This window comes from Triturus cristatus, chromosome 1_2 (assembly GCF_964204655.1).
Source record: "Triturus cristatus chromosome 1_2, aTriCri1.1, whole genome shotgun sequence".
NCBI classification, from domain to species: Eukaryota; Metazoa; Chordata; class Amphibia; order Caudata; family Salamandridae; genus Triturus; species Triturus cristatus.
Window position 1 is genome coordinate 21,984,298 of NC_140580.1, and position 20,157 is coordinate 22,004,454.

The following is a 20,157-nucleotide window of genomic DNA, read 5'->3' on the forward strand; positions in this document are numbered from 1 at the left end:
GAGACACAAACAGGGGGTTAAAATGCTAATGTTAAACTCCGGCGCTCGGAGTTTAAGATAAGCCCCGGGGGAGACATACACCACAGCGGGGAGGGACACTGAACCATCACCGAGTGCAGAGCACAGCGCCCGTTTAAAGAACCGCGCTGAGAGTGAAAGTGTATTTAAAGGCAACCCACTCTGGCGCATTGCCATTCTCGAAGAAAAGACTTGGCATGCTAAACTAATTGGAAACAAATAGTTCTCCCAAACAACAAATCATGACTTCCAGTGAAAGGAAACTGAACTTAGGCGGTGCTGCTCTGTCAAAAACGGAAGTGACGTTCCGTTATGTGAACCACTTAGGCTGCTGCAACCAAGACAGGCACTGCAGAATGCCAATGGTAAGCGGCAGACAGCAGCAAAGTCTTTTTATCAACTACTCCAGGTCTTCCAGACAGCGCATGCGCGCTGCCTAGTCTCGACCTAAAAAAGATGGGAAAGTGATGGCATTGTTCTGACTTTTGAATGAAAGTTTACTGCTGAATAAAATCCCTCAGTTTTTGACTTTCGTAACTGGAGTGGGTAGATTGACTAGTTCCTTTGGCCACCAGCTCGAGGACCAAAACAACGTGTTCTTTCTGAACAACAGAACTTCGATTTTACCCGAGTTCAGCTTCAGACAATGTTCATTCATCCATCTGTTGCATACAGTTATGGAACCTGATACCGGTGTCCTCAGGGTTACTAGCCACTGACACCACAATCTGGGAGTCGTCGGCCTAGGATACCACTGAGGAACCAAATCATAATAAGACAGGCCAGAGTGGTAGAGTAAAGGTTAACAAGCATTTACAATGCAACGGTCTCGGCATTGTTAAAGTTAGAGCTATTGGCATTGCTCATGACATTATTTTTGTTTATGTTTTTGTTTTTAAAACATTTAAAGAAACGGCATTGTTATTTACAATGTCAATAGCTTAATCACTCTCAAATGCGAGACCTATTGCATTTGCACCCACACACACAAAGCCACCCACACACACAGAGCCACCCACAGAGCCACTCACACGCAGTACCCCACTGACCTATTTAAATTATGTGCACTTTGTGATCTGCATGGTACATGTTCTTTGCTGCAGGCACATTAACCCTATGTGCTACCTTTCCAGGAGTCAAAACTTCCACTAGACAAAACTCCGATCTCTCTCTAGGAAGAACATTAAACATCAATCATAAGTATACAGTTTTAGAAAAATACACTTAGTGATCCTCCTAGGTAATAAAGGCCACGCGGAGATAACTGAAACATTGTGCACAAGTCTGTTGTGAGAGACACTGCAATGTTCATTCAGCCAGAGGCAAAATATGCCTCTTAGATTTTACAAAAATATAGTAATATCGGAATGCAGACCACGAAGAATAAAGCCATACTATCATCTCCTGAGACTACAGGGTTTGTAACTGGCAAGTTCAAGTTTTGCTGAAGGCAAAGTAGTTGTATTTTGCGAGGCGAGAGGATGCAAGCACAAGTGTAAAAGTTGGGAGAGAGACATATCGATAACAAATTTCAGCAGCACTATTTATGAGATGACAGCTTAGCCGGCTCCAGCCTCAGCAGGGCGTGGACCAGTACACGTAAAATAGTTGGCTTTTAACCCAGCCGCTCACCCGTGGAATGGTAAGCGGGTGACCCCAGGAGGTTGGGTGCATGTACAGGACCACAGGCACCCTCTCACCACCCCCCTGAAACCCGGCTCTGGCGCACACTGAACAAGCAAGCAATACCTTCCGCCATGATGGGTCCGGGCTGATCTCGCGAGAGCTGTGTGGGCAGCCTACAGCGCTCAGCGACAGGAAGAGCGGTTCTCGCGAGATGCGTGGACGGGTTGCAGTGTAAACTCGCATCCGGACCAGGGCTGCTATAGGTGGCACGAGTGCAACAACAGCTCCACGACACAAGCTAGTGAATGCTCTTCGATTCAGGATTAAATATTTTGCAAACTGGAACATGAAATGTGCCAGACTCACAAATGTGTGTATTGCACCACCCGGCGTCCAAGCAGAAATCAGCATCTTATTTCCCACCTTATTAAGTAATGCTGACAGCATCTCATTCAGCCAATATGTTATTCGCAGGCTGACGTTTGCATGTTATTTGGCGAGCATCTTTTTCGCATTCAACATTCTAGAACAGCTTTCATGATCTAAATATTAATTAAATACAACTGCAGTTAACTGGACTTTGAATCGGGCGAGACGGCGCACTATTATAACGGTAAAAGGGCGCGTTAATAGAATAGGCATGGAAAAACCCGAAACATCACAAATTCCCTAAGCTAAGCCATGAACACTGCCGCCTTTCTCCGAGGTCAAGCAGAAATGCCTCGGAGAAACACAGCGGCGTTTTCGGATTCGGGGGCGTGTTGTTCTTTCTCTCCTCTTGCCATTGGCTGGAATGTTTACATTCCAGAGGACCGAAAGAGTCGAAAAAACACGCCCCCGAATCCGAAAAAGACGGGGCTTGTTCGGAGAGACAAAGCTCTTCTCCAATGGCTGACCAGCATTTAAGTGGCCAGCCAATGGAGAAGAGGGAAAAAAAGGGGCGGGTTAAAGCCCCACTCCTAAAACGTTAAATCTCGCGAGCGAAACTGCGCAAGCGCAGCCTTCACTAGCCGAGACCTAACAAGGGTTGGACATAAGGATGAGCCCTGCTGCGCACCACAAGGTAAATAGAATGGGGTGATGTGAATTTGTCTAAAGCAACACATTGCTCTTGCCCAGAGAGAAAAGATTTCAGAAGAGCGAGGGTCTCTCCCCTAATTCCGATGGAGTACAGATTTTAAAAGGCAGGTTGTGACTGACCATGTCAAATGTCGCTCAGAGGCCTAACAGGATCAGGGCAGCATTTCCTCCTTTGTCAAGTGTCTTTTAGATTTCTTCAGAGGCAGCAAGCAAGGTCAGTTCAGTACTGTGTTCACTTCTGAAGCCAAACTGAGTTGGGTCAAGAAGGTGATTGTTGTTGATAAAGGACATAAGTACCTGATTGATTGCTTTCTTTTCAATTTCTGCCGGTAGAGGAAGGTGTGATATTGGCCTATAGTTGTTAAGGTCTGAGGCATCAAGATTTGGCTTCTTGAGGAGGGGGAGTATTGAGATTTTTTTTCAGTCTTTGGGGAAATAACTGGAGCTTAAAGATGTCAGTTAGGTGGATCGATGTGGTTTCTGGAATCAGATGAATGATTTTCGGGGGACAGGGGTCCAGTGGGGAGCCTGATTGAATATTAACGAGTAGGCACTGGGCCTGATCAAGGTCAATGTGGAAAAAGAGGACATAATTGTAGGGTCATGGGCAGATTTGGGAGCATTAAGAGGACCTAAAGATGCTTCAGTTGAATCTGATCCTCTGGGAGAGTGATCTCTGTCTGGTGGGCAGGGGTTGCTTGTTGTTGGCGGAAAAGTTGTTATAAACATCTTTAACTTGGATTGGGAGGAATAATATCCAGTTCCAGAAAGATTGGTTGGCAATGTTGTTTTTCTTTTCTGAGAGCTTGTTTAGTTTTTTTTATTGTAGCAAGCAATCCATTAGAGGAGATTTTTGATAGAATTTTGTGAGTGACTTAGCAAGCTTTTTCCTTATAGATAAGTTCTTTGTATGCCAAGATAGTACTTTTGCAGATTTCCTTTTCTGTAGTGTCATAGTTTATTCTCCACCTTCGTTATTGTCTGCAACAAAGTTGTTTTTGTAGTTTACGTTTTTTCTGAAAACCAAGGTTTGGAAAGGGTAACTCTGATACTTTTATGCATCTTCCCTAAACTTGAATCTATATATAGATGGTAATTTGTGATGGCAGTGTATAGGTCATAGGAGAGGGTGGGCAAAGTTCAAGCTAATGCTGGGCTTAGCAAATTAGCATCTAGCTTATGCTAAGGACAAGTTGTCAGGTTTGTGTGGGGCAGGTTAGTTGTAGTGACTTTGGTCGCCATTTACAAATCAAACATGACCGCTAAGACCATATAAGCGGAAGAGATGTGGTAAGTTGAAGAAGGGAGTTGTTGGACAAAATGCCATCAAGTAGGTGACCTGCAAGGGGCGTGGGGCCCATGACTAGCAGAGTTAAACTTAGACTGGCCATCATATCCTTAAAGTGTTCAGGGCCTTTGTCCGAGATATTTTCAAAATGGAAATGAAAGTCCCCAAGGACTGTGAAATCTATATAATTTACTCTAGTTTCCATTAGCTGACTAAATGCCAGAGTGAACTCTTAATAGGCTGTTGCTCCCTATTCTTTAGGAACTCATATGTGCATATTAGAACACATTACTATTTACATGTGCAACATAATCCATTTTAGGAATCCTTCCTGTTCCATCACATGACAACCTTTAGGATAATGTAACAACCCAAGGTCTATGATAGATTCAGTTAAGCGTCCAGAAAATAAAGTTATTTTTCTTCAACAAAATGGTTTTACTGATGTCTTTTCTATATTTCCAGTGTTCATCAATGGAATCCCTTTGGAAGCTGCAGGTCTTGGCAAGAGAAAGTTAAGGTTCATGTAGCGAGGTGCTGACTGCAGCAATATTCTATCACAATTGCCGAGCAAAGACGCCAAGAAACATGTGGCCAGTTATACCTGATAATCCAAGATGGTCACCCTCTCTCCAGAATAGGCAAGAGCAGGGAATTAAAAATTATTGTCAGCATGCAGCTGATAGTGTGCTCTTGTGAGTCCACAGCCTCAGTTCAGACATTGTCAGCACTCCATAAAGACAGTCAGCCTTCTCCTGCCTGAAAGGACATAGTTTGGGGATGTGGCCGAATGGGCTAGAGCTGTCGATCTCAAATCTGGGGAACCGGGTTCGGTTCTATGGAATGACGCTCAATATCCAGTCATTTTGGGAAAATCACTTAATCTCCCCATTCCTAACAAAAAAAATTAATGTGTCCTTTGTAACGTAACTGGTGCTCATGTAAAGCGCTCTGATACCTGATACTTTCGGGTCAAGTTTGCGCTATATAAAACTCCGAAAAAAATTACAGATAAAAATAAAAATAGTGCAAGCACTCTTGGGGGGATATTCTCAAGAACGTGTGATAATTATCGCAAAATTAGCTTAACGCAACTTTGCATATCGCAGTCTATCGCAGGAAAATAACACCGGTTAACGTTGTATTCTCAGCACGGCGGCACCATGCGATAGTCTCCCGAAAACACGCCAAATGACCGCAATATAATCAACGCGAGTCTGAAAAAATGCAAAACACGAACGCGAAAAAAGTTGCAATGCCCCAAATCGCGATACAAAAATCAGCGATAACCAGCAACAGGCCTGCAATTTCCACGCGTCATGCGGGCAAATGCACTATAAAAGCAACCAAAAAAACACACCCAAAGCAAAACAAACTGCGTAGCACCAAGGATGCACCCGGACCCAGTGCAGAGGTCAACTCGAACCTCACAAGACCCACGGAGGACCAGCCAGGAACCCCGTGGCTGGGGAAGGGCAAGGAGAAGAGGAAGATGGGGTTCAGTCCGATGGCAAACCGGAGCATCGTCACGGAGGTGATAGAAAACTACCAACAACTGTTCGTCACCTCCACTGTGTCATTGGCAACACAAACAGAAATATGGCCGTCGATCATGGACAACATGAATGCAGTCGGAGTGTCAAGGAGGTCAATGGAGAGGTCAAGAGATGCTGGCATGACGTGAATAGCCAAACCCCGCAGAAACTCGCTGCCAACTGGAAGGCAGCAACGGCGACCGGAGGTGGGAGTCCTGCGCCTCAGGAGGAGCTGGATGAGCTGGAGGAAATGGTGGCCACAGTCATCAGTGTGGAGATGGTGACAGGAGTTGGGGGTCCGGACACAGCTCGATATGACCTGACCCAACAGCAACAGGGTGAGTAACGACCAGGGATTGGGAGGACGGGGGGAGATGGGCACAATGGCACACAGGGATATTAAATAGAGCACACTGCATACCCACAATGATTGTGGAGCATGTACATGATACCCTTGGCACACTGCAGCACACATAGAAACACCAAGTAGGCCCCCGTCCACTATGTGCCCAAAGGGGCCCCCCTGCCTATCACCAATCTCACAACCTAACCATGCACATGTGCTGAATCCAGCAAAGCAGCGGCTCTGTGAGCCACACTGACAATGCAAGTGACACTGCATGACCAATAGCATAGCTGCAGTCAAAATACATGACATGGTGCACGACACGACACTGAGGTGGCCCAGTGTGGATCACATCCTCAAAGGAGCAGGTCACACTCTGACACATCCACATGCACATACAACCCCTCACGTCAACAACAAATCTGCAGATAAACCATGCACAAAAGTACAAAAACCGTCCAAGAGCACAAATGACCCAAGTCGCCAACATCTCCGCACCGCATTAGCACACAAGTCAAAGGTACACTGCCTCAAAGGGATAAGGGGCTGTCAAATCAGAGCTGCAGGGGCGACTCTCCCACAATGCAGCACACACACACACAGCAATCACAGCACATCAACATTGATGACAATGTGGTACAAAGTGCAACACTTTCACCACAGAACAGAGGACACAACTGGTGCCGCTTGTGCCTAGAAACCGGCCAATCACATCTGCCATAGCAGGAAACTGTGAGATGATAATGTATGAGTATAACCTCACATCCGTCATGTAGTCGAAATGTTCACTGTCTCCCATCAAATAGCCAGCTCCTCCAAAACAGTCACAATGTACATTGTCCTGCAGTCTGTATGTAAACATGTACAAGGCGTCAACATACATGGAACACACTGTTAACCTGCATCTCCCCTTTACATTGCAGAGGGACAATCAACACCTCCTGCAGAGCAGAGCAGAGCAGACATCTCTTCAGTGATGATGATGAGGACTCCCTGGCCATCTGCCCCGACACCCTCCAATGGCTCGTGGACAGCCTCCACACCCCACCTTCATGAGCACGGCAGCCCAGCTGCATCGAGGTGACCTTGCCACCTGCACAGCCCACACAGCAGGAAGCATCCACCACCACAGCTGGCTCCCACCACCTCGCAGAAAAACACATGGCATTCCAACGCCATGCATTAGACTGCCAGAGGGGGCTGGCTGAACAGGTGCTGGTGGGTTTTGACCTCATGGCAGCCAAACTTGATGCCATACGTGGGTGTTTAAGTCCCATCCGGGACCACTTACAGCCCCTAATGGTCACCCACAGTCCGTACCATGCTCTACAACACTCCTTGGCTGACCTCGCTGGAGCCATTACTCGGTTACAAGAACCTGGGAGTTGGGACACATGCGGAGGACAATGGAGAACATGGAGCGGATACAGGCTGGAAGGATGTCTGCCACGGATGTACACCAGTGAGATGTAGCTGGGATCTACCATGCCCTGCAGAACCTCATTTTGCCATTGCTGCCACAGAGCCTGTCCCAGATGACTGCTGCAGGAACTTCGACCCACACACCTCTGACCCCTGATGTGCCAGTGGCACCCAGTGAGGCAGCCATACTACCTCCACCCCCTGATGTGCCAGTGGCACACAATGAGGTAGCCATAACACCACACACACCTGACACTCCTAACACAGAAGACATATCAGAGGACTAAGATGTGGATGGTAACGACTGTGTGAGAAAGGAGGTTGTAGCATTCATCCCCGCCATATGGCCTGTTCCTGCTTGGTTCAGCCCTCTGCATCATGCCCTGGAACAACACCTTCTACTGTCCCCCGAAACACTCTGCGACATTCACCTAGACCCCGACATGGACTGCCATATCTGCTCTGGTTATCAATGACACAGCAATCAGGCTGCAGACTGAACTCTTCCTCTTCTAATTAACTTATCATTCCCCAAAGGACTATGGTTGGCCCTCCACTGGGCAACCATGTAATGTGTGGTTTGCATGGCCATGTACCACTCCAGCTCCGACACACCACAGAATGTGAATAAAACATTCCCAATCACACAGATGTGTCATGTCTATGTTCAATCAAGTATAAAAGTATGGATGAATGTATGGACATTGATTGCACAAAAAGGTACACCCTGGGAAATTACATCAATGCGCATGTTTCAGCCTGACCCACATGGCCAATTAGATGACTGTGAAGGTGTGAACTAGCTGTGAGCTCATTGCTCATGAACAACAATCTTGCAACCCCCCAACGTAGCCCCACGTCCATGTATTGAATAGAGGTGTGTGTAAAAATTTCAAATTCGGTAGCAGGTCCAAAGTAGTGTTCCCCATCACATGTGACAACAGAACACCTCTTCACATACCTACTCACATTCAACTGTGTGGACACAGCCTGTTTTGATGGATCACATTGATCCACATGCAAGAAGTTGGACACCATACTCCCATTCCAGAGGACACGTAAGAGCACAGGTCTGCCAGCAACTATCACCCACAATGTCTGGCTCACAGAGCTGGAGCTGTCAATAGGGACTCACCCCCAAGTGAAATCCGTCAGTCAGTCCCTCCCTGTGTACGGACAATGCTCATTGAGGCACACGATTTGTCATCTAATCAACACTCATCACAGTTGAATACTAGTGAAGTTGCCAAGACTTTATTAGCATGTGCCTGTCAGTACGGGCAAGGCAAGGGCCACAACATGCAGACCAATTCTTCAGACACTAACAGGCAGCAAAGGAACATGTAGAGGTGCAAGAAATGTGGAGGCAAAAATAGTACACCAATCATTACGGATGGCAACGGTCTCAGCCCACCTTGCCTTGCTGGACGAGTCATGTGATGTTTGTCGTATGCCCATTTCCCCGTGTTAAGGGACACGACTGTACCACCGGAATGCGCTGACTGTCTGCTCTGCTGACAGTGAGCAGGTGAAAGGGTCCAACAAGGTCACATGTAGTACTACATTACCATGTGTGTACTCTCCCTCTAGCAGTCTGTCAGATTTAGGAACAATGCCAAACGACATTGTGCAGCTCCGCCCATGGGACTGCCTCACCTTGCACAGGTGTGTGTCAACACACGTAGGTGCACGCACATGCATTCTGAGTCCAGGCGAATGCAGACATGTCCACTGGTGTTGGGACCGGTGCTCTGGGTTACAATCAGTTTTGGCTGCAGGACCGTAGTTACGCATCCATGAATGCGAGCGCAGCTTCACGGGCAATCAGTTCCAAGAGGACATCGTAGTCGACTTCAACGAACTCAAGGGAGAGCCAATCCATTAACTGGTCCGGGCAGATGTGCTCCGTCCGCGCCGTTTCACCAATCCGCAAAACAGCTCAATAGGGGAGCACCTCGATGTGGTCACTGCATACGAGGACTTGTGCAATCTCCCATGCCCAACTGCCGGCACATACCCCAAATATCAAGGCATCCCGTGCACGGGTATCACGGTTACACTCCTGCTCGTGGGGCAACAGGGCGCGCACACACAAGTCATAATCCAGTTCAGCTACCGTTGTGTTGCATAGGCAGACATCCATGGGCCACTCGAATGAGCATGATCGACAGTGGAACCAGGGCTGGACGCAGTTGACGTATGCAAGACGGAAGCTCAGACGGTAACTGATGTGCAACACTGCCAGTGGCCGTGCTCCTAACAAATGCAGCATACGTGCACGGTACAGTTCCACGTGACAGGGGTTGTGCATGTACCCGGGATGTCCCACCATTGCGTTGGTGTCTCTCGTAGAACCGGCACTCTTCTGACCTGCGGCAGTTATGTGGGTGATATGCCACAGCTCTGAGCAATGAGTTGTATGTGTGAGCAACGTTTGGAAGAATGAGGTTTTAATATGGGCTGGAATGAGACCGGAATGGCCGAGGTATCCAAGATGGCGCCCGGCTGGGCGCCCTCCGAGGTGAGAGTGATCAGTATCCCGGCACAGGGAGGGCGTGACGTCGCGGGAAGGGAAGGAAGGCAACGGTTGGCCCAGCTGCGAGGAGGCGAGTGATTGCGGTGTGGAGCGAGAGGAGGAGCGGCGGGAAAGGACAAGGACGGAGGAAGTTGAAGACTCGACCACGGCGGGAGTCCGAGGACCAGAGGAGACCAGCGGGAGAGCGGACAACGTCGGAGCGACGCCGAAGAGGGAGAGTTCCCCACCAAACACTGCGCTAGTGTCCGGTAGTCACCTGAGGAAACAGGACACCGAGATACCCAACGCTACGGTCCAGGGGGACCGTAGCTCCAGGCAAGTGTCTTGGAGGGAAGGGTTGAGGAGGAGGTTGGCGGGAAAGGGCTTCTTGGGACTGTGGCACAAGTAGAACACTTACAAGTGAATGAGTGGTAAACCCTGCTCAGAACCCTTCACTTTCCCAACCCTGCAACCGTTCTCTTTTATTCCTCACTAATTTCGGTGACCTAAGAATGATGGTGACGGGGAGCACACTATAGAATTATAAGTATGCAGGATAGACAGTGACGGTAGTGTCCTTTTCTGTTTTCCTTTTGGGGAGCGCCGGCCCTGGATGCAGTACTGGAGGAATAAAAGCTTGAAGAAGAATGCCTTCCACTAAATGACTGTATTTCAGGACTGCGTAGTTCCTCCCTTGTGTTATGGTGCACTTAAACTGTCGGACTGTTGTTATTGAATAAAAATCCTACATTGCGGTATTCTCAAGGGCCACGTGTTTTCTCATAATTGAAAGACTTTTAACTCAGGGTCCACCCTAAGTGAGAGAGAGGGGTAAAACAATCACAGTGGTGTCAGAAGTGGGATACTGTCATCTGGAACAAGATGACGCACCCATAACAGTACAGGACATGATAACTCAATTAGCAGAAGGACAGAGGCATTTGCAAATGGTGTTGGAGCAACAGAATCAGAATGCTCAAAAAGAAAGGGAATCCTTCCACGCTGCAATGAAGGAACAGGCAGTTCTCTTAACCAGCAATCAGAAAGTGCAAGATCTGGCAATTTTGCGACTCACAGATGCTATCTCTAATGCCCGAGTACATCCTAATATACCCGGCAGTGTTTTACAAAAGTTTCAGGAAGGTGAAGATCCAGATTTCTTCTTTACAAACTTTGAAAGGGTGGCTACCACCGCTAGTTGGCCTCCTGAGAGATGGGGTCAATATATAGCTCCTTTGCTATCTGGGGATCTACAGGCGGCCTACCAAGCTGCCAATCCGGCAGGAGTAACTCCCTATCAAGATATAAAGAAAGCCATTTTAGAAAGACTGGGATGTGACCATGAGTATTACAGAATCCGCTTTCGGAAGGAAAAATGGGTCACTGGAGATAATCTCCGAGCGTTGTTTTATCAGGTTCGAGACTTAGGGAACCGGTGGCTTCAGCCTCATTCTTCCTCAATGGAAGAGGTCACTGAACAGATTTTCTTAGAGCAATATCTGGAGGCCTTACTTAGCAACACAAGGGCATGGCTAAAACAACATCCCGGACTCACTACTCAATCTGCTATTGAATTAGCTTGTGCTTATCATAGATCTCCTGATTCCAAAGCCCCAACAGGGAGAGCTCCTATTATTTTTCACAAACCTACCATGAGAACCTCCACAGAGGGTGGGGAAAAACGACCCTTTTCTACTCCTAGACCGGCTCCTAAACTATTTACAAAGGTTACTACACCAGCTCAAATGGGACCCCAGTGATTTAGGTGTGCAGAGTAGGGGCACATATCGCGTAATTGTCCTTTAAACACTGACAGTTCAGAACCAATGGAGGTGGGTTAGTCCCGAGGTAGGGTACTGGTAACTGGAGTCCGTAGAAAAAGGTACAAGAAGGCCATTAGACTCAACGGTCGACCTATTGAGGCTCTACTCGACACGGGATGTCATCACACCGTGGTAGCCCAGGAACTCGTAAAACTCTATCTGCGAAGGAGAAATAGTCTTAGTTTCCTGTGTACATGGAGACGTTAAGTCATATCCCTTAGCAGAAGTATTGCTTGAAATAGACGGGTATCCTCAAGTAAGAAAAGTGGGGGTAGTTCCAACACTTCCAGAAAACATTCTCTTAGGTACCGACTTACCCCAGTTTCATGAGTATCTGATAGAGGTATAAAACAAGATGCTGAGGTTGAATGGCGACAAGAAGCCCACTTTTCTAGTGAGGGCATAACTAGCCCTATAGATAGAGAAAGGAAGTCCAAAAATGAGAAAAGAAGAGAAAAAGAGAGATACACGTATGCTTGCCAATCTATTGCCTCGTGTCTACTCTCTTCTCCAGAAAATGGAAATACTCCGGCTCTGAGTTTTCGTGCGGCCCAGAAAGATGACAGCACCCTTACGAATGCCTGGAATCAAGTACAGGAAGTCGACCCAGAGAAGGTATGGCCCTATTTTTTTTTTTTTTAAAGGACTGTTATACAGAGCAAGTGAGGGGCAGAGTGGTAAGATGGAACAGTTACTAGTACCAATGGCTTTCAGGGAACAAGCCTTAAAGTTAGCCCACAAATAAGTGGGAGGGGGTCACTATGGACAGGAACTGACATCGAAGTATCTACTAGAAAGGTTCTATTGGCCAGGGGCCTATTGAGAAACTGCCAAGTTCTGTGCTGCTTGTCCCAAATGTCAGTTAGTCAATCCCTCCAAAGACAAAAAAGTACCATTACATCCCTTACCGATTATTGATGTTCCATTTCAACGTGTAGGGATGGACCTCGTAGGACCATTACTTCCCTCAGCCCGGGGACATCAATATATATTAGTTCTAGTAGATTACGTCACACGATACCCCGAAGCAATACCCCTCACTAGTATGACCACGATAGCAGTCGCCCAAGCAATGGTGTCTTTTTTTCTCCAGAGTAGGTTTCCCTTTGGAACTCCTGACAGACCAGGGAACTCCTTTCATGGCTAAGCTTATGAAAGAGATATGTAAGCTTTTAGGAGTACACCAAATTCGGACGGCAGTGTATCACCCCCCAGATGGATGGTCTGGTGGAGAGGTACAATAAAACTATTAAAACTATCCTAAATAAACTGATAGGGGAGACAGGAAAGGATTGGGACTGGAAACTACCACTGGTTCTGTTTGCAATTCGAACACATGAGCAGAAGTCTACGGGATTCTGCCCTTTTGAGCTTCTGTTCGGAAGGAAACCACACACTCTATTAGACATGGCCGCCGAACAGAGGAAGATGAGGGAAAGCCACTTCTGGGGTACATGCAGACCTTAAAGGAGACACTAGGCACACACTGGGACACTGTCCACCAGAACATGGACAAAGCCCAAACTAGACAGAAAGAGCATTATGACCGTACTAGTCACATGAGAGAATTGACTGTTGGGGACAAGGTTTTAATACTTCTTCCCTCTTCTGACAAGAAACTGTTAGCTACATGGCAAGGACCATATACGGTGACTCAAAAAGGGACCCCTGTTTCCTATCGGTTCACCGTTCCTCATACTAATAAAGTTGGACAGACTTATCATATCAACCTTCTTAAGAAATGGGAAGAGTCCAATGCTATACCCCAGGACCAGAATGTAGTCCAAACGATTAATCACGTGACCATACATAAAACCTTAGACCTACCCCAGGGTCTCGGGGGTAGTGGAAAAGGGGAACAACCTTTAATGGGATCTAAACTATCTCTAGAACAAAAACAACAGTTAGAGCAACTGCTAGAACAGTACCTGGGCCTCAGTTCAGGTAGACCTGGGTGGACATCTTTGGTAGCTCATGATATTGTCATTCAATCCGGAAAGGTGGTTAATGTAAAACCCTATCGAATACCTGAGGCCAGAAGAGAGGCAGTAGAACAAGAAATAGAAAAGATGCTCCAGGCAGGTATAATTGAACCCTCCAAGAGTAATTGGCGCTCTCCCATTGTGTTAGTGCCCAAACCGGATGGGAGCATTCGATTTTGCATAGACGTCAGACAAGTGAACGCCCACTCCTAATTTGATAATTAACCTATGCCCCGAGTGGATGAACTGATAGAGAGGTTGGGGGAAGCTCGGGTCATGTCCACGATTGACTTAACCAAAGGGTATTGGCAAATACCTCTGACAAACTCAGCTCAGGAAAAGACAGCCTTTTCAACACCATCTGGGTTGTACCACTTTAAAGTCATGCCCTTTGGGCTCCATGGAGCCCCAGCTACTTTTCAAAGGCTTATGGACATCCTACTACGGGCACACCAAAAATATTCAGTTGCATATTTGGATGATATTGTGGTGTACAGCCCTGACTGGGAGACTCATTTGGAACACCTTAAGAACCTGTTTGACACTTTGGCTCAGGCAGGATTGACCATGAACCCAAAGAAGATAACACTGGGCACACATCAAATAAACTATTTAGGATATACTATAAGTGAGGGAACCCTTAAACCACTAATTAATAAGTTAGAGGCGATTCCAAACATTTCCAGACCTACCACTAGAAAAGAAGTACGAGCCTTTTTAGGATTGGTGGGGTACAATAGGAGATGTATCCCTCAACTATCAGACGTGGCCAGTCCTCTTACTGATTTGCTAAGGCACAAACCCTCTAGAGCCAAGATTGATTGGGGTCAACCCCAAGAAAAGAGTTTTGAGGCCTTAAAGACTTTACTGTGCCATGCCCCAGTACTGACTTGTCCTGACTACAAGAAGTCGTTTGTACTACAAACTGACGCCTCGGATAGGGGGCTTGGAGCAGTACTATCACAACCGGATTCTCAAGGCCTGCTTAAACCAGTGTTATTTTTGAGCCGAAAGCTATTCCCGAGAGAGACCAGATATGCTACCATGGAAAAAGAATGCCTCGCCATAAAGTGGGCCATGGAGTCACTACAGTACTACTGCCTAGGGCGTACTTTCTTTTTAGTAACGGATCATGCCCCATTGACTTGGTTAGCCACTAATAAGGACACCAATGCTAAAATCTTACGATGGTTCTTAGCATTACAGCCATTTTCCTTTCAGACTCTACACATGCCAGGAAAATTACAAGGAAATGTGGACTATCTATCCAGATTCCCTACATCAGAATGGCCCGATCGTACATCCCAAGAAGAGAGGCAATGTAATATGGGCTGGAATGAGACCGGAACGGCGAGGTATCTAAGATGGCACCCTGCTGGGCGCCCACTGAGGTGAGAGTGAGCAGTCTAGAATCCCGGCACAGGAAGGGCGTGACGTTGCGGGAAGGGAAGGAAGGCGACTGTTGGCCCAGCTGACAAGAGGCGAGTGATTTCGGTGTGGAGCGAGAGGAGGAGAGGTGGGAAAGGACGAGGACAGAGGAAATGGAAGACTCGACCACAGCGGGAGTCCGAGGACCAGAGGAGATCAGCGGGAGAGCGGACGACGTCGGAGCGACGCCGGAGAGGGAGAGTTCCCCACCAAACACCGCGCTAGTATCCGGTAGTCCCCCGAGGAAACAGGACACCGAGATACCCAACGCTACGGTCCAGGAGGACCGTAGCTTCAGGTAAGTGTCTTGGAGGGAAGGGTGGAGGAGGAGGTTGGCGGGAAAGGGCTTCTTGGGACTGTGGCACAAGTAGAACACTTAAAAGTGAATGAGTGGTAAACCCTGCACAGAACCCTTCACTTTACCAGCCCTGCAACCGTTCTCTTTTATTCCTCACTAATTTCGGTGACCTAAGAATGATGGTGACGGGGAGCACACTATAGAATTATAAGTATATAGGATAGACAGTGACGGTAGTGTCCTTTTCGGTTTTCCTTTTGGGGAGCGCCGGCCCTGGTTGCAGTACTGGAGGAATAAAAGCTTGAAGAAGAAAGCCTTCCACTAATTTCAGGACTGTGTAATTACTCACTTGTGTTATGGTGCACTTAAACTGTCAGACTGTTGTTATTGAATAAAAATCCTACATTGCGGTATTCTCAAGGGCCACGTGTTTTCTCCTAATTGAAAGACTTTTAACTCAGGGTCCACCCTAAGTGAGAGAGAGGGGTAAAACCATCACAGAGTTGTTGTGTACGTAAGTGTCAAGGGCATCCCACGCAGGAGTACCTCAAGCAAGGACTTCTGTGTGTGGGGTGTGGATACGTTGGTCTTTCATTCGCGCTGTGTGTGGTGTGGGAGTCATCATTGTCTGCAATGTTATCTCTTTGAGGGGGTGCCAGCCGCATGCCAGACCATGGTCGGAGGTGCAGATGTCCTTCATTGAACACTAGTGTTAGTCTAACTACTGCTTGCAATCTGGAAATGTGATGTGGCTTTCGCGATGCAAGGCAGGCTCGTCGTTAGGCTCCTAGTGCACCAATGGCGATACACACACAACAGTTGGCATGTATGAGCCAGAAGCCCTTGCGATCCTTGTACAGTCTCTCTCTCTCTCTCTCTCTCTCTCTCTCTCTCTCTCTCTCTCTCTCTCTCTCTCTCTCTCTCTCTCTCTCTCTCTATCTCTCTCTCTCACTCTCTCCCTCCCTCTCTCTCTTCCCCCCTCTCTCTCCCTCTACCTCTCTCACTCTCTCTCACCCTCTCCCTCCCTCTCTCTGTCCCTCTCTCTCTCTCTCTCCCTCCCTCTCTCTCTCTCTCTCTTTCTCTCTCTCTTTCTCTCTCTCCCTGTCCTATGAAGAGCGCATGACACACCTTCCTATCTTGAATTTTGTCTTCCAGGCTGTGACTTACAGATTGTCCAGTGAATACCCGCCATGACTCTTCCAAATAGTTGTTTTGAGTTAAATTTGAGGGAAATATTTTGTTAGGAATTTCAATGATGAATGAATGATTCTCCATTTTGTGACCACACATGAATGTTAATTGTTGTAATTGTGCGACATCAGGCGTATTGTTTTGTGTAGGATTTCGTACAGTTTATGTGCAGTATCTTTGTCCAGGCTGGGTGGGGGGTGCCCGGGTTAGGGCCCGGGGGCATGGGGGGGTGGGTGGGCCTGTGGGTGGTGGCGGTGGATGTTGTGGCCCTCTCTTGGGTGTCCGAGCTGCATGACCAGTGGCTCCATGGCATCTGTAGTTCTTCAGGTGTGGCTCTGGGATCGGCTCGCTTTCATACTGCAGGTAGTCATCCGACTTAACACCAGGTAGGAGCAGGTGTTAAATTCCTTATCGCTTGTTTTGTGATCTTATCGCCGATCTGGCTGTTTGTTGAGAATGTTGCGAAGTGTTGTTGTTGTGGCTTTTTGCACAGGAACGCCTACTCTGCATATCATTAGCGTTAGTTGCTGGGGTCATCTGTGGCGATGTTTTTTGCGGCTGCTATCGCAGGGAAACTGGTGATATGGGCGGTTAGCACCAGTTTGGAAATAGGGCGATACATTTCTCACTACTTTGGCTGAGATAAACTGCCGCTAACTCAGCGATAAGTCCTTGAGAATATGACCCCTGGAGTACTGCTTCCCCACACTTGAGCCAAACAAAGCGAAAAACAGTGCCTCCAACTCCCCTTTCTGACAGATGCCACCGATGATAGTGACTCCCTCATGACTTGTCAGCTCTTTGATGACTGGGACTTTCAAATGATTGCAGCACAAGAGTTGTATGGCTGTTGGAACACAGGTGAGAAAATTACCTGTGCATTATTGATGCCACACTTTAAACTGCAGGTAAAAGTAAGACAATTGAGATAGTAACACAATAAAGAACATTTTCTTTTTTCTATGTAGGACTGCAGTCTGAAGAAATAAAAAAAACAGCTCTCTAAAAGGACAGAAAATTATGGGTTTGTGCGAGATGCACAGGCGCTTTAGACAAGATTGTAAAGGGCTGCATGCTCAGTACTTAATATGCCCATATTTTGATTGCAAGAGGTGCTTATATATGCTTTTAAAGTTATTATTAATTTAAATACTTATTTTTATCATTCACAAGAGAGACTTGACTAAAACGTAAAATGTCATTCACTCTTTTTGTGCACTTTTTGTGCAACTTTTTTTTCCTTTACAGTGAAAACATTTTTATCCCTGTGAAGAAACTCCTGAGATCATTCCCAGTTTGGAAAGCGATTCTGCCAATGTGGTTGTCACCATTCCCAGGGTGAGAAGGAGTCAGAAACAAGCTTGCTAATACTCCTAATCTTTCGAGGTTGTGGACATTCCCAAACTTTACAGCCCATATCTACACTGGCACAAGTGCATACCACTCCTCAAGTGGGTTTTACCCATGCATACCATGATGGGGTAATATTATACATGGATAGTTCAATTAAGGAGCCTAAATTCACGTTGTGTGTGTTACTGACGCTCATAAAGCCAGACGTTTACCAGTGCAAGTTAAACACACACACACACACACACACACACACAAGTGAACACACAGTCACACAAATGAGCGAGCACACACGCACACTGCCTGTCCATGTGGACCAATTGCATTTTAAGGCAATCATTATACATTTTGGTTGGCCCACTATCAGGGCCGGACTGGGAACTGAAAGCAGCCCTGGCAAAGTTTGCCAGACCAGCCCCCGTCCAGAGCGTGTAGCGGGCGGGCGCAGCGAGTGAGGCCAACCACTACTAGGGAGGTTTGGGGGGGTTCTCCCCACAAGAAAATTTTGGAAAAAGACAGACCAAAATGGTGAATTTTACAGCACATTTTTCATTACATATTCAATTGTACCAACTTTCAAAGCACAGTAAATAGTAGATGATGACCTTAAAGAGCACCAGGTTACCCACTCAGTCATATGTCCCCATAGACATTCTTTCAGACAGCACCAAAAACAGACACGAGTAGTGAATCAGAGAGAACAAAGTAAAAGTGAGACCAGCCCCCACTACTAGGGGGAGTTTGGGGGTTATCCCCCCAAGAAAATGTTGGAGACAGAAAGGCCAAAACAAAGCATTTTTCAACACATTTTTCATTGAATGTTTACTACAGGAGAGAGTTTACGGATGCATATTCTTTATAGTTCTTTTAAACTATTCTGAGTGTTATGTGAAGCAGATTAGCAGATATGTATGTCCATTTACTTTGAGGAGTTAATAATTGGCATATCCCACTGCCATTGTATCAGCAGCAAATAGTTACAGACCCTATCACCAACCATTTAGCCCAACCATGAACATGAAGCATAGGTTGTCGTCAAGGGCACTTGTGTGACAATTCACTTGTGTGACAACTTGTAGGACACTTTATGACAGGCATGTGCTTTACATGTGCATCGCATGTGCGCGGCCTTTTGAGTCTCAAAAGAACCTGGAGGGGTCTACGGAGAGTAATCACATTTAAATGTATGGATATATGGATGGATTGATGGCTGGATGGATGGATGGAGGAATGAGCTTTGATGAGAGGAAAAAGATGTCTGCGAAGGACATTGTAAGAGTTTGGCCTGACAGCTTTATTACAGTATATTTAAGATAAAGACCTCGCTGGTTCAAAATATAAACAGTGCACCATCATATATTATAATTGCACGGCCTATGCACTCATTTTGTTAATGCATTCAATTACAAAATCTGGGTTTACAATCCGGCAGATCTGTTCCATCTCCCACCCGTACAAAGCCGAATAAAACCGTAGTAGCCATCTCCACTTCTTGTTAGGGCGGACACAATGCCTTCACGCACCAAATCAAACATTTTAATTATGATGATTGTCACATTGCCAAGGTATTTAAAATTATAATTTGCCCTTAGAAGGGCAGACACTTCCTCTACGTCTATATGGTCACCTGCTATCAGCATATACATCGTTTTCTCCCATTTAACTAAGAATTCAGACGTATCCCCACATATATCCCATATTTGTATATCTTGGCAAAGATCGTTCACGGTCTTCTATGCATATTAAAATATTATCCGAATTTGGCAAAATCCTGTCTTCCTTGGATGACCCTTCACCAAAACAAATGATCTACACAATAGTACCGGACCCATGCGACTGATTGTTCAATAACCTGTGTAAACAGAAGGGGCAGGAGGGAGCATGACTGCTTTGTGCCCCTTTGGATGGGGCAGGGGGAAGACAGACAATGTCCTATTGACCCAGACCGCCGCCCAGGTGTCCTTAGTGAGGACCCTCACATTCCTCTGAAAACGTTTACCAAAATTCATCCGGGCTGGTAGTTGGAACAAAACCAGTGCATTGAGTCAAAGCCTTCTTAAAATCAATTAAGACAAGGGCCCGCTCTTATTGCAGTACTGGGATCATTCCAGGGTGACAATTAGACGTCTTAGTCTAGAGAGTGTCTCATACTGCGACCGGGTATAAAGGCTACGGGCAGAGAGCTTATTTGCAGTAATATTAGTGAACTGCTAATGTGTTACAATATTGTCACTATCAATATTAGATGTGAACAC